The sequence below is a fragment of the Rattus norvegicus genome, chromosome 1 (assembly GCF_021556685.1).
Source record: "Rattus norvegicus strain SHRSP/BbbUtx chromosome 1, alternate assembly SHRSP_T2T, whole genome shotgun sequence".
Taxonomy (NCBI): Eukaryota; Metazoa; Chordata; class Mammalia; order Rodentia; family Muridae; genus Rattus; species Rattus norvegicus.
This window is the reverse complement of record NC_141534.1, coordinates 251,890,459-251,906,196: the sequence shown is the minus strand read 5'-3', so window position 1 is coordinate 251,906,196 and position 15,738 is coordinate 251,890,459. Positions and strand designations below refer to the sequence as shown.

The 15,738-nt window shown below is 39.1% G+C and overlaps 1 long non-coding RNA gene across 1 annotated transcript in view; it reads left to right on the top strand.

Annotated features, from left to right (window-relative positions):
• Positions 1–9,449, top strand: part of Cypl1 (cytochrome P450 like 1) — a 40,162-nt gene extending 30,713 nt beyond the window's left edge. Inside the window, 1 exon segment of the long non-coding RNA NR_190621.1 lies at positions 7,563–9,449. This is a non-coding gene — a long non-coding RNA (cytochrome P450 like 1).
• Positions 9,450–15,738: the final 6,289 nt, after the last annotated feature.

Sequence of the window (15,738 nt, the reverse complement as noted above, 5' to 3'; positions counted from 1 at the left end):
TCTGAACTCTAAACATGTATGCCCCAAATGCAAGGACATCCATATTTGCAAAGGAAATGTTACTAAATCTCAAAGCACACTTTGAAACACATGCAATAATATTGGGAAACTTGAACACCCCATGCTCACTAATGACTTATCATGGGAACAGAAATACCAGAAAAATAATGAAACTAACAAAAGTTATGAAGCACAAGGATTTAACTGATATCTATAGATAATTTTACCCTAAAACAAAATAATATAATTTCTCAGAGTTTCATGGTACCTTCTCCAAAATTGACTGTAAAATCAGTCAAAAAGAAGCCTCAACTGATAAAAGAAGATTGGAATAATCTCATGCAGACTATGAGATCAACATGATATATATATATACATATATATATATACATACATATATATATATACATATATATATATATATATATATATATATATATATATATATATGACTGGGTCTTCGATAGCAACAAATACAACAGAAAACCCCCATACACATAGAAGCTGAACAACTCTCTACTTCAATGATAACTTGGTCTGGAAAGATAAAAAGTACAAAATTAACAACATTTTAACAATTAATGCAAATAAATGTCGAAGAAACACAAAATTATTGACCACAGTTAAAGCAGGACTAAGAGGAAAATTCATAGCTCTTAGTACCTCCAAAAGGAAACTGAATAGATCATACACTAGCAGTTTAGCAGCATACCTGAAAGCTCTAAATCATGAAGAAGCAAGTACACCAAAGAGGAGTAGATGGCAGGAAATAATCAGACTCAGGTCTGAAATCAGCCAAGTAGAAACAAAAAGAATGGTACAAAGAATAAACAAAACCAGGAGCTGGTTCTTTGAGAAAATCAAAAAGAAAGACAAACCCTTTCCAGACTAACCAGAGGGCACCAAGATAGTATTAAAAATAACAAAATCAAAATGAAAAGGAAAACATAACAATAGAAAATGAAGAAATTCAAAAAATCATCAGATCCTAGTACAAAGGCCAATACTCAACAAAACAGAAATTCTTGTTGAAATGGATAAATTTCTACACTGATATATGATACCAAAGTTAAATCAAGACCAAATAAGTTATCTAAACTGTCCCATAACCCCTAAATATATGCAAGCATTCATTAAAAGTATCCTAAACAAAAAAGGCCCAGGACCAGATAGTTTTAATGCAGGATTATATCAGAACTTCAAAGAAGACTTAATATCAATATTCTACCAGTATTCATCAAACTCTTCCACAAAATAAAAACAGAAGGAATACTACCCAACTTGTTCTACGAAGCCACAATTAATCTGATACCTAAACCAGAAAAAGATACTTTCAAAGAGACAGAAGTTCAGATCAATTTCCCTCAAGAATATTGAGGCAGAAATACTTAATAAAATTCTTGTAAAATGAATCCACGGACACATCAAAGCTATTATTCACCATGATCAAGTAGGCTTCATCCCAGGGATTCAGGGATGTTTCAATATAAGGAAATCCACTATATAAACAGACACAAAGAAAAAATAACACATGAACACCACATTAGATGTGGAGAAAATATTTGAAAAATAGAAGTCCCATTCATGTTAAAAAGTCTTGGAATGACCAGAATTCAAGGGAGGTCCACACCTAAACATAATAAAAAGCAATACACAGCAATTAGGTAGCAAACAGCAAACTAAATGGAGAGAAAATTGAAGCAATCCCACTAAAATCAGGGATGAGAAGTCTGCCCACTCTCTCCCTATCTATTTAATATAGTATTTGAAATTCTAGACAGAGCAATTAGAAAATAAATGGAGGTCAAATGGATGCAAACTGGAAAGGAAGAAGTAAAGATATCACTATTTACATATAATATGACAGTATACTTACGTGATTCCAAATATTCTACCAGAGAACCTCTTCAGCTGATGGACAACTTCAGCAAAGTGGCTGGATATAAAATTGACTCAAATAAATCAGTAGCTTTACTCCATAAAAATGATAAATGAGATGAGAAAGAAATTAGGGAAGCACCACCCTTCAAAATAGTCAAAAATAGGCAAATTGATGGAACTAGAAAATATCATTTTGAATGAAGTAACCAATGTGGAGAAAGAGGAACACTCCCTCTCACCCAAAATAGTCAAAAATAATATAAAATATATTTGTGCAACTCTAATTAAAGAAGCAAAAGATTTGTATCATGACAATTTCAAGCCATTAAATAAAGAAATTGAAGAAGTCCTCAGAAAATGGAGAGATTTCCCATGTTCATGTATTTGGTAAAATTATCAAAGTAAAAATGACCATCAAACAAATTGCAACCTTCAGATTGAACATGATCAGTATTCCACTCCTGGGCAAATACCCAAAAGATGCTCCAACATATAACAAGGACCATGCTCCATTATGTTCATATGAACCTTGTTTATAACAGGCAGAAGCTGGAAAGAACCCAGATGTCCTTAAAAAGAGGAATGGATGCAGAAAATGTGTTAGATTTACACTATGGAGTATGACTCAGCTTTTAAAAACAATGACCACATGAAATTCTTAAGCAAATGGATCGAACTAGAAAATATCATCCTGAGGGAGGTAACCCAGTCACAAAAGAGCACACATGGTATGCACTCATTGACAAGTGGATATTAGCCCAGATGCTTGGAATACCTAAGAAAAATTTCACAGATCATATGAAGCTCAAGAAGAAGAAATACCAAAATGTGGATATTTCATTCCTTCTTAGAAGGGAGAACAAAATACTCATGGGAAGAAATACAGGGACAAAGAGTGGAGCAGGACTGAAGAATAGGTTATCCAGAGATGGCCCCACCTAGAAATCTATTCCATATGCAGCCCCCAAACCCAGTCACTATTGCTGATGCCAAGACATGCTTGCCGACAGGAATCACATATGGATGTCCCTTGAAATGCTCTGTCAGAGCCTTACTGATACAGATGAGGGTGTTTACAGCTAACCATTGGACTGAACAAGGGGATCCCAATGGAGGAGATAGAGAAAAAATCTGAAGGAGCTGAACAGGTTTGCAATGACATAGGAAGAACATCAATATCAACCCACCAGATACCACTAGAGTCTCCAGGAATAAACCACCATAAATTAGTACACATGGAGAGACCCATGACTCCAGCCTCATATGTAGCAGAGGGTAGCACTGTCCAGCATCAAAAGGAGGAAAAGCCCTTGGTCCTGTGAAGGCTTGTTTCTCCAATGTAGGGAAATGCCAGGTCATTGAGTTAGGAGTGCTTGGGTGGTAGTAGGAGCATCCTTATAAAAGAAGGGGAAGATTGGAGGGGTGGAAAGGTAATAGCATTTCAAATGTAAATACATAAAAGAACCAAGAAACATAAAATTTAAAAAGTCCAACAATATTCTTCAAAGACATAAAAAGACCAATTCTGAAATTCATCTGGAAAATCAAAGAACTGAGAATAGTGAAAAACTCCTTAGTAAAAGAACTTCTGGGGAAATCACCATCCATGACCTCAAGCTATACTAGAGAGCCACGGTGATATAAACTATGTGGTATTGTTACAGAGACAGACAGTTTTATCAATGGAATATAATAGAAGACACAGAAATAAAACAACAGATTAAAACATTTGATTTTTGAAAAAGAATCAAAAACATATACAATGGAAGAAAGAAAGCATCTTCAATAATGGTTCTGGTCTCACTGGGAGTCTCTATGTACAAAAAATAAAAATAGACACATATTTGTCACCTTGCACAAAGCTTAAGTCCTAGTGGATAAAGGACCTCAGCATAAAACAGATACACTAAATATAATGGAAGAAAAAGCATGAAAAAGCCTTGAATTCATTGGCACTGGAGAAAGTTTCTTAAACAGAACTCCAGTGGCTCAGGCTCTAATGTCAAAAATTTAAAAATGGGAAAAGTTTAACTACAGACCAATTTCCCTTATGAATATCGACACAAAAATACTCAATAAAATACTTGCAAACCGAAACCAAGGACATAACAAAACAATCATCCATCATGTTCAAGTAGGCTTCATCCCAGGGATACAAGGATGGTTTAATATACAAAAATCCATCAATGTAATCTTCTATATAAACAAACTCAAAGATAAGAACCATATAGTCATTTCATTAGATTCTGAGAAAGCATTTGACAAAATTCAACACCCCTTCATGATAAAAGCCCTGGAAAGACCGGGAATTCAAGGCCCATATCTAAACATAGTAAAAGCAATATACAGCAAGCCAGTAGCTAAAATCAAACTGGATGGAGAGAAACATGAAGCAATTCCACTAAGATTAGGGACTATACAAGGCTGCCAACTCTATCCCTACTTATTCAATATAGTACTAGAAGTCCTAGCTAGAGCAATCACACAGCAAAGGGAGGTCAAAGGGATATAAATTGGAAGAGAAGAAATCAAGATATCACTATTTTCAGACGATATTGCTCTTTAAAGGTCTAGATACTTGTGAATCAATTGAATGTTGGGTACCAAGGGAAAATGGTTTGTAATAGTTGATGACCTTGATTTTTAATTCAATTCCACAAGTCACTTGCAGCTTTGTGCAGTTTCCAATCCACTTTTCTCACTTTTAAGTTTATTACATGCCTGTATATAATTCGAAATTAATTTGAACCTGAGTATTTGGCACATGATGGCTTAATAAATTTTAACTTTCAATAATCTGAAATGTTTCATTTTCCTAGTTCATGCTCATGTTAAATGAACGGGGTTCTTTTGAAAATTTGGTATAAATGATGCTCTTCTTATATGTTTAAGGCTTTATGTGGCAGTGTAGCATTAATGAGTGCTGGACTCCATTTCCTTGCCCTTTACTAAATAAATGATGCACTATTGGCACAACATGGACCATAAAGAAGCATGTGCTTCTTGGGAGAGGAAAGTTGCTGTCATGATTGCTAAAGATTTTAAATTTGTAGAGATTGTATATATGGTGCTAAAAGTCACTTTGCATTATAAACTTACCTGTACATTATAAACTGAGATTTGCTTTATATAGCATTTTTCAACAAATGGTGCTGGTTCAACTGACAGTCAGCATGTAGAAGAATGCAAATTGATCCATTCTAATTCCCCTATCCAAATCTCAAGAACAAGAGGATTAGGACATCTAAATAAAACCCAATACACTCAAACTAATAGAATAAAAATTGGGGAAGAGCCTCAAACATATAGGCACAGTGGAAAATTTCCTAAACAGAACACCAATGGCTTATGCTGTATGATCAAGAATTGACAAATGGGACCTCATAAAACTTCAAAGCTTATGTAGGGCAAAGGATACTCTCATTAGGACAAACCAGCAAACAACATACTTGGAAAAGATCTTTACCAACCCTACCTCAAATAACGGACTAATATCCAATATATACAAAAAGCTCATTAAGTTCATCTCCAGAGAATCTATATAATCCTATTAAAATGGGGTACAGAGATAGAAAAAGAATTCTCAGCTGAGTAATATCGAATGGCTGAGAAGTACCTAAAGAAATGATCAACATCCTTTATCCTCAGGGAATTTCAAATCAGAATAACCCTGAGATTCCACTACATAATAGTCAGAATGGCTAAGGTAAAAAAAAAATAAACTGGTGACCACAAGTGCTTGAAAGGATGGTGGAACTGTCAGCTGGAACCACTCTAGAAATCAATCTGGAGTTTTCACATAAAATTAGATATGGTACTACCTGAGGACCCAGCTACACTAGACCTGGGCATATACCGAAACGATGCTCTCCAACATATAACAAGCACACATGCTCCACTCTGTTCATAGCAGCCTTATTTATAATAGGCAGAAGCTGGAAAGAACCCAGATGCCTTTCAACAGAGGAACGGATAGATAAAATGTGGTAGATTTACACAATGGAGTTCTACTCAGATATCAAAAAAATGACTTTATGTAATTCTTGGAAAATGAATGGATCCAGGAAATATCATGAGTCAAGTAATCCAAGAACACAAACACACATGGTATGCACTCACTTAAAAGTAGATATTAGCCCAAAAGCTCAGATTACCCAAGATTTAATCCTAGACCACATGAAGCTCAGTAAGAAGGAGGAACAAAGTGTGGACGCTTTGGTCCTTTTTAGAAGAGGAAACAAAAATATTCATAGGAGGTGATACAGAGAGAGTGGTTGGAGCAAAGACTAAAGGAATGGCCTTTCAGCAACTGCCCCATATGAGGATCCACCCCATATACATACAGTCACTAAAACCAGACAATATTGCTGCTACTAAGAAGTGTGTGCTATCCTGAGCCTGTTCTAGTGTCTCCTGAGAGTCTCTGCCAAAGCATAACAAATACAGAGACATATGCTTCAAGTAACCAACGAACTGAGAATGGGTATCGCATTGGAGCAATAGAGAAAGGTTTAAAGGAGCTGAAGGTGTTTGCAACCCCTAAGAACAACAGTACCAACTAACCAAAGCTCACAGGGACTAAACCACCATCAAAAGTATACATATGGACAGACCTATGGCTCCAGCTATATATGTAGGAGAACATTTCTAGTTGGGCACCATGGGAGGAGAAGCCCTTGGTCCTGCCAAGGCTGGGCCCCCTAAAGTAGGGGAACATCAGGGTCGGGACATAGGAAGACAAGGGTGGTTGGTTGTTGGAACATACTTATAGACAAAATGGGAGGATTGGGTAGGGGGTTTAAGGTTGGGAAACCAAGAAAGGGAATAACATTGAAATGTAAATAAAATATATCTGAAAATATCTTAGCTGGAACTAAGAAATTAGTAGTCATTAAAAAGCTTGATTAAGTGTTATGCATTGCTCATAAAAATGAAAAATAATGAAAGAAAGAATGAAAGAATGAATGAAATCTAATGCCGTATGGGCTCAGAACCTTATTTTACATGGTATACTGACTGACTTTGTATGTCAACTTGGCACAACCTGGAGTTATCACTGAGAAAGCTTCAGTTGAGGAAGTGCCTCTATGGGACCATTTTCTCAATTAGTGGTCAAGAGAGGAGGACACAACTCATCATGGGTTGTGCTGTCCCTAACATGGTAGTCTATGGGTTCTTTAAAAGAGAAAGCTGAACAAGCCAGTGAAAGCGACAGTAAGAAACATCCCTCCTGTATCAGCTCCTGCTTCCTGACCTGCTTGTGTTCCAGTTCTCATTTTCTTTGGTGATGAACAACAATGTGTTAGTTTACAGTGAATAAATCCTTTCATCCTGAACTCAACTCTTGGTCATGATGTTTATGCAGGAAGAGAAACACTGACTAAGACAAATTGTGGGGAGTGGGTGTGGCAGCCGTCCCAAGATGGTACCCAGGACTGCGGCTAAGTCTCATGACTAGCACCTGACTTCCTCACACACCTGAAACTAGCCACATCCACAGTGAGAGCTGCGCAGGCGCACCATGACGCAAGATCAGGCCATGTGACATGGGCCTATGAACTGAGATTACGCAGTCTGGACTGAGGAGGTGGAGTTGAGGGAGGATATAAGGGAGTGTGCTTGGGGGCTGAGAGGAGAGAGAGAAGAAAAGAAAAGAAAAATTCCTGTTTGCATGTTGTAAGGTTCCTGAATAAATTGCTTTAAGAAGAACGCTGTGGTGTTGCTCCTTTCTGCGGGACAGAAACAGAAGAGACAAGCGGTGGCCCGTATGGGGAACCTCCTCCTTCGTTCAGAACTTATTGTGGTCAGGGCGGCTAGCCGGTAAGTTCCCAGGTAAGTGGGATGAGAAAAGCTCTCGGATTGAGACTATAAGGTTCCCAGTTTTGAGACAAGTCGCAAAGCTCTCAGATTGAGACTATAAGGTTCCCCGTTTTGGGACAAATCTAAAAGCTCTTGGATTGAGACTATAAGGTTCCCCATTTTGGGACAAGTCGCACCAAGCACAATGGGGAACTCAACATCAGCTCAGACAGTTTGCCAAGCCCTCAAGTATTTGTTAAAATTGAAAGGAATCAGGCTAAAGAAAGAAATAGTAGAGAATTTTTTAAAAGCAGTGGACCAGATTTCTCCGTGGTTTCTGGTGACAGGACATCTTACAATGCCCATTTGGAAGAAATTAGGGAAAGATTTGAGGTTTGCCAAGGAGCAGGGGGTTTTACCAAAAGGAGTGCTGCCAGTGTGGAAATTAGTGAAAAATTGCATAGGGGATGAGGAAAGGTGTGGAGTGGAGCTCCATAAGGTAAATGAGGGACTAAATCAGGTTAGGGAGGAACATTCTCAAAAATCAGAGACTGAAGGAAATTCTAGTGAGGGGGAAATGTTGGAAGATGATCTAGAAAGCATCGCCAACAGCTTAGAAAAAATGAAACTAAAGGTAGAACCATCAGCTCCGGGACCGCATCATCCACCTCTTTACACTCTGCGTGGGGCAGAGGGATGTAGCTTACACCCAGAAATCTAGAAAGTTTTTGGCATTACTGCAGCCATTGTTACTGCTATAGCAGTTTCTGCTGCCATAGCCATTGCTGCGGCCAAATCACTTACCTCCGTAGTACAGACTGCAGCAGCTGTAAGTAATTTATCCGCAGGTGTTGCAGAAGCTTTAAATGTTCGGGGTAGTATTAATAGTGAGTTGAAAGCGGGAATTTTGCTGCTGTATCAAAGTGTTGATTTGCTCCAGGAACACGCAGATATTATGATGGAGTTAATGCAATTGGGTTGTGAGTGGAAATATTCAGGACTATGTGTCACCTCCATACCATTTGTGAATGTCAGTCATGATGCTCAGATATCCCGTAATATATCTCAGTATCTTACAGGAATTTCTTTTGTAAACTTTGATGGACTAATTCAGGAATTGAGACAATCCATCGTCCATATCAACTCCACTCGAGTGGACGGTCACCGTGGAAGTGGTGGGAAAGGGGAAGTTAAAGGTGTCGACCAGAGCTACTGGATCGCAAAGTCTGCTGCAGCACGAAGAGCCCTCCACAGCCTCAAAGCTAACCAGCCTCTGGTTCCTAACAGCTGAACCTTCCAGACTCACAGGTGGCAGGGCAGTGGACAAGAACCATGGCAGCACACCACAAAGGATGATTCAAACGGACACATAGCATGTCCTTAGCTGGAGGACTGGTCAATTAGATTGCCGCTGTTGCCTCACGGCTGAAAGAATGGGCTGGACTTGCTGGACTTGCCCTATGCCTGATTCTTATTAGTGTCCTGGCCTTTTGGTGCATGTGCTGTATACATTTTCATCAGCGCAGGACTCAAGCCTTAATGATACAGGCTTTTGCAGTGGTGGAGATGGGACAGTCTCCTCAAGTGTGGCTTGGCATGCTAGAGAAGTAGTCAATGACAGGTAGGACTCCCTGGGCATTTCACCAACCAAGGGAAGGGATCAAACCTAAGCTGTTTGTCTCCCGATGATGGGTATGGGCATTGCTGCAGGGGGCAACCTAAGACAGGCATTCTCTCTGCCAAAAACATGAAGAAGGGGGAGATGTGGGGAACGGGTGTGGTGGCAGTCCCAAGATGGTGCCCTGGACTGCAGCTAACTCTCATGACTAGCACCTGACTTCCTCACACACCTGAAATTAGCCACATCCATTGTGAGAGCTGCACAGGCGCACCATGATGCAAGATCAGGCCATGTGACATGGACCTATGAACTGAGATTATGCAGTCTGGACTGAGGAGGCAGAGTTGAGGGAGGATATAAGGGAGTGTGCTCGGGGGCTGAGAGGAGAGAGAGAAGAAAAGAAAAGAAAGATTCCTGTTTGCATGTTGTAAGGTTCCTGAATAAACTGCTTTGAGAAGAACACTGTGGTGTTGCTCCTTTCTGAGGGATGGAAACAAAAGCGACAACAAATTGGTACTAGAAGTGGGATATACCTTTGAAAATATGACAATGTTTTGGGAAGGACTGTGGGTGTTCCTTGGAACATTGAGCTAGAAAACCATTGGTATTTTAAGAGATCTGTGGGATGCTCTGCAGGAGCTTGGAAGATAATGTTGAGTATAGTGCAGAAGATAAATCTGTCTTGTGAAATTTCAGATGGAAGATTAAGGAATCTTATCAGGGCTGCTGCTATTCTGATTTTGATTATTCTCTAGTTTATTCAGCTGAGGCTTAATAATCAGTTGTGATTATCAAGATACCAGAACTACTAAAGTGATCCTTTCCATTACTAGGACTATTGAAGCTGGTCAGTTGGAGCTAAGAAATTAGTTAGTCATTAAGAAGAGACAAGCATCATTGAGGTGAAATCTTCTAGGAAGTGTTTTCTGAGAGAACAACAAGGCTGTTACAGAGAAAGCCAAGGATGTACCTTGTGCTGTAGCTGGACTTGGTAGTGTTGAAGAGTCCCCCAGTGGTACTGGATTTGAAAGCATGAAAGGGTCCTGAAGAGCAGCTGAGACTGGACACTGTGAGAGACCTTGGTAGGCCATTGGTTTAGGTGCAGCCTAGGTTGCAATTGATGGCCCAGGACTAAAGGGGTCATGAAAAGGAGCTGAGGATTAACACCATGAAGAGAGCCTGTGAGAAGCTATTGGTGAAACCTAGTTGTAACAGACGATAGCAGCATTTTGGGGATGCTACTACAATGAGATGACTACCAAGATTAGCATCAACAGTGGAGTACAGGCATTCAGAGCCCAGAAGACAAGGTGTGGGCTACAAAGGGTAGAGCTGGAGAAGTGACCCAAGCTCTTGGAGGATCCTAGAAGATCATTGGTGGATCCCAGACATTGGACAGTTAAGATTTTGATTTTGATTTTATTGTGACTGTGCTCTGACATTTTTCCCTTTTTAAGTAAGAAAGTATTTTAGTGGAGTCCACAGTTAAGAAACTGAATTTTCAAAGATCTTGGACATCTTAATGGGAATGAACTTTTAATATGTAAAGAGTATGGAACTCTTACTGTTGTTTAGATCTTGGGGATGAGTAAGAAAGTAAGGACTGAGGCTTAATAGAGATGTGTTTGTGTGTCAAGTTGACAAGGGGTCAATTGTACTGGCTGGTTTTGTGTTTGAACTTGATACAAGCTGGAGTTTTCACAGAGAAATGAGCCTCAGTTGATGAAATGCCTCCATGAGACCCAGCTGTAAGGCATTTTCTCAAGTAGTGATCAAGGGTGAAGGACGCAGTCCACTGTGAGTGATGCTGTCCTAGGGCCGGTAGTCTGGGTTCTAGAAGAGAGCAAGCTAAGCAAGCCAGAAGAAGCAAGCCAGTAAGAAACATCCCTCCAAGGCCTCTATATCAGCTCCTGTTTCCTGACTTGCTTGACTTCCAGTCCTTATTTCTTTTGGTGATAAGCAGCAATGTCAAAGTATAAACTGGATAAACCCTTTCCTCACGAACTTGCTTCTTGATCATGATATTTGTGCAGGGATAGAAACCCCGAGTAAGACATGTGGGAATTATTATCATTAACAATCATCCTCAAATGATGGTATGGAAAGAACAAATGACTTTGTGATTAGGGGAATTTACAGTGAATAATGCAATAAAAGTTATCATGAGCTTCTAGTTTCTACCTGAGCCAGGAGCTGACCAGATCCCACAGCTCTCTGTATGCAAATCCCATGGGAAAGAGAGCTGAAATTTCAGACACATGGGCAATCCAGCGAGCTCACGGGAGACCACAATTTGTGCTCACATTTCTGTCTCAAGAGGAACATGCCTAGAGCCCTCTGGACACAGGAACCTAGGAGCAATAAGAAGCATAAACTTCCAGTCTCGACCTGTTCTCAGAGGTGAAAGCCAGTCTCCAGGAGCTCTGACACACCTGAGAGCAGAGGTCAGACCACCACTTCTGCTGTAAGGGACCCTTCTGGAGCCCTCAGGACACAAGAACCCAGGAGAAGTCTGGGACAGGATAATTATGCTTTCTTCCTGCTCTCAGAGCTGACCCTGAGACACAGCTCTCTGTACCCATTTCCCACTGGAAAAAAAGCCAGTCTCAAGGAGTGCTAACATACAGGATTACAGGAGGGTTAAACCACTGTCAGAGTCAGCAAGGCCAGCTAACACCAGAGACAACAAGAGGGAAAGAGGCAAGCACAGGAAATTTACCAACAGAAACCATAACTACTTGGCATTATCAGTGCCTGGTTCTCTCACCAAAGCAAATACTAGATATCCCAACATAACAGAAAAGCAAGATTTGTATATAAAATCACTTCTCATAATGATGAGAGAGGACATTTAAAAGGACATAAATAAGTTCCTAACAAATACAGGATAACACAACATGGGTAAACAAATAGAAGCATTAAAAAGAAAGCATAAAATTCCCACAAAGAATTACAGGAAAATGCAGCAAAACAGGCAAAGGAATGGAATGAAACCATCAAGTTTCTTTAATCTGAAACCTAGAGCATTACTAATTTCCTGAGCAGAACTAGAGGCAAAAGTCAGAAAAGAACATAGAACGTTACAATTTCGTCTTTACACTCATTTTCACAATATTTTTTGCCAGTAATAGAATTTTACAAAGCAGCATGACTTATATCTCCTTTGCAATGTACCTGAAGAACATGAGACATACTTACATTGTTTAAGGATTGGCAGAGGTTATTCAAATCTATCTGAAGGAAATTTCCTATAATTGGGAGAGGATTAGGGCCAGGAGGGAGCTTCCTCCTCCAAGAGCTCTGTCTCCATAGTGAGAAGAGAAGCAGAGAAGAGACTGAACATCAAGACCACAACCAGATCCATGGAGACCCTTCTTACTGACATAGGAGTGGTTATGTACTTCAGAGAATTTACAGTGCAATGCCAGGATCACTATTTTGTGTTTCAGCATATTTGAACAACCAACTAGTAACTGTTTAATATTCTTCCAAATGAACTTTGTCTCCGTGATAAAAGTAATAATTTTGAAATTGAAACTTCTCTTTTTCTCCAATCAGTTATGATTCTTCTAAAAGAATACAATCACAGGGAGAGATTTTTCTACCTGATGCCCTGATGGAAGAGTGAAAGATTTTGAAGAAAATGGCAATGAGGCCTTCTAAACTCATTCAGAGAAGATGCACTTAACCCTCAAGAGACTGGAGGTCTCAGGGTGTTGGGAGGTCTGGTAAGGGTGGGGGAGTGGAGACATCTTGTGCACATGGAGGGAGGAGGTATGGTATATGGAATAGCCAGAGCACAGACAGGGAGGGGTTTAAAATCTGGACTGTGAAAAATGGAAAAAAAATGAGTTCATTCTAAAGTATATGTGATCAATTTATTTTTCATGAAATAAAAATAATTTCAAAAATTTAATATAGTATATTCTGTCCACAGTGTCTTTTACTTCTTTAGGGGAAAAGGAAAGGAGAGGAGAGGATCTTCTTCACCTCCCTAGTTTCCCAACTCCACATACTTTCTTTGTCTCTCTCATTAGTAAACAAACAACTAAACAAACAAAACAAAAATACCACCAATAAAAATAACAAGCAATTAATTATAGAAAAAAACAACAGTAAAAAAGATATGAAGAAGCACATTAAAAACATACAGATATAGATGCATAGACATTAACAAAGACAGAAACACAAACCATAATTTGTAAACAAAAGACATGTAAGTTAAGAACACCCCAGACAATGCATTATGAACGTAAACTCTTAAAAAATAACATTGAGTTTATTTTGTGTTGGCCATCAATTACTGGGCATTTTGCTTTCCATAAAGTATATTTACTTGTTTCTCAAGTGAGAGTGTTGGAGAAAATATTTTGTCCATGAGAGTGTTTCATAATCTGAGATAGCCTTTTGGTTAAGGATTGGAGTGTTCCCCACTTCTCTTCTCAGAATTGGGACAACAGCTATCTGCCTTAGACCCTTGAATATTCTGTTCATGCTAATAGCTTAGGTGAGTTCATACTGCATGCCAGTCATTTTCTGTTTAGAAGGCCTTGTTTTCTTTGTGTCCTTCATCTCCACTGGCTCTTATAATCATTATACTTCCTTTTCCAACAAGTTGACATTGCTCTGGGAAATGATGCCCTGTACAGTACTTCAGCAAACTACTGGAATCAGACCACAAACTAGTGACAGTTAATGTGAGTACAATTGTTAAAAAAAATGATGTGATGTGTAAATTATAATATATAAGACCTTTTATGCCTGAGATCGATGTTTTCTTTCACATGGAACATATGACTGTTCATTCCCACTACTTTCTCCAAAATAATACTTTCTTCATACTTTATACATTCTTTTCCACTCTCAGAAGTTTGATCATGGCAACTTTCTGGATGTCAGGCAACTACAAGTAGAATGACTGCTTCAAGACTTTCTTGGCAATTAAGAAAGCTGTGTATCTGTGTATGTTATGGCCCAGTTGATGTGAATAGAGTTATGCACAGGGACTTCTGTTAATGGCAGGAATAGCTATCTTCATCAGGACATAGGCACAAATCTCAATGTAAATCTGCTTTTCAATGATTTAGAGGCTCTACCCACTGATTCTACTGAGCTTCTCAAGATCTCTTTCTGGAAGAAATCTTATTTTACTTAGGCTTCCTTTCTTTCTAACTGGAGGAACTAGGTCACGGTACAATCAAGGAACTCCTTACATTTAGTATCTGAGTCATTGTTTCCCTATGTGAAGAGAAACAATGTCCATGTTAAATATTGTAAAGGAAAGCATTTAATTGGGGCTGGCTTAAAACTTCAGAGGTTTAGTCAATTATTCTCATGGAAGGAAGTATGGCAGTGTGCAGGGAGACATGTGCTGGAGAGGGAGCAGGAAATTCTACATCTGGATTATAAGGCAAAAGGAAGAAAGAGAAAGTTGTATTGGTTTGAGTATTTGAAAGCTAAAGGGTCACCACTAATGGCATACTCCTTCCAACAATGACACACAACTCCAGCAAGGCCATATCTTCTAGTCCTTGTCAAGTAATATTATTCCCTTATGAACAAGAATTCAATCAAGTATATGAGCCCATGAGGGTCATTCGTATTAAAGCAACCACATTCTACTTCCAGGGACCCATGTGCTTGCATTCATATTAGAATGCAAAAGTATATCCAGTCCAACTTCAAAAGGCACCTGAATCGATAATGTTGTCATCACTGTCTGAAGTCCAAAGAACTCTTTGGAGACTGACGGCAATCTCTTAAATGGAATACCTGTATAATCAAAATAGAAAAGCATATCACATACTACAACATACACTAATAAAAGTTATCCATTATCCTTAAAAAATGGAGGGAAAGGAGCATAGTAAGGAAATACTGTACCAGAGCAAGAGAGGAAAAAGCATAGCTGATTAACCTCCAAACTCTCTATCTCCATGTCTGATGTCAAATTACTCTTCATATCTCCAATACTTACAGCTGTGTTGCCCATAACAAGCTCATTTCCCTTGGACTCATGGAACACCCTCTTAACAGCTTTCCTGATTAGCTCACCCATGATTCTTATATCTCCTGCATCTTGGGGCCCCCACTGAAATCCAGGATTCATGGTTGCAGGTACATACAATGTCCTTTTTGGGTCTCCATGCAGGGATATCCCTGACACAAATGTAGCCTTAGCATCTTCGCTTGGACACAAGGGAAGATTCCATAACTCATATTCTATATCTTTGACTCTAAAGCCAGAACCACAGAGCTAGAGTTGGCAAGTGTTTTTTCCTGCTTGGGTTGGAACATGACCTCTCGTCCAATCAAAAACATTTTTACCAGCTGCCTGTTTTCAATGATGTTTTTCAGTGCTTCTGCTTGGTTATTCTATAATTAGCTGTGTATAACAGGATGTTTTTAAATTAAAGATTTGTCAGCCTTTGCCTCCC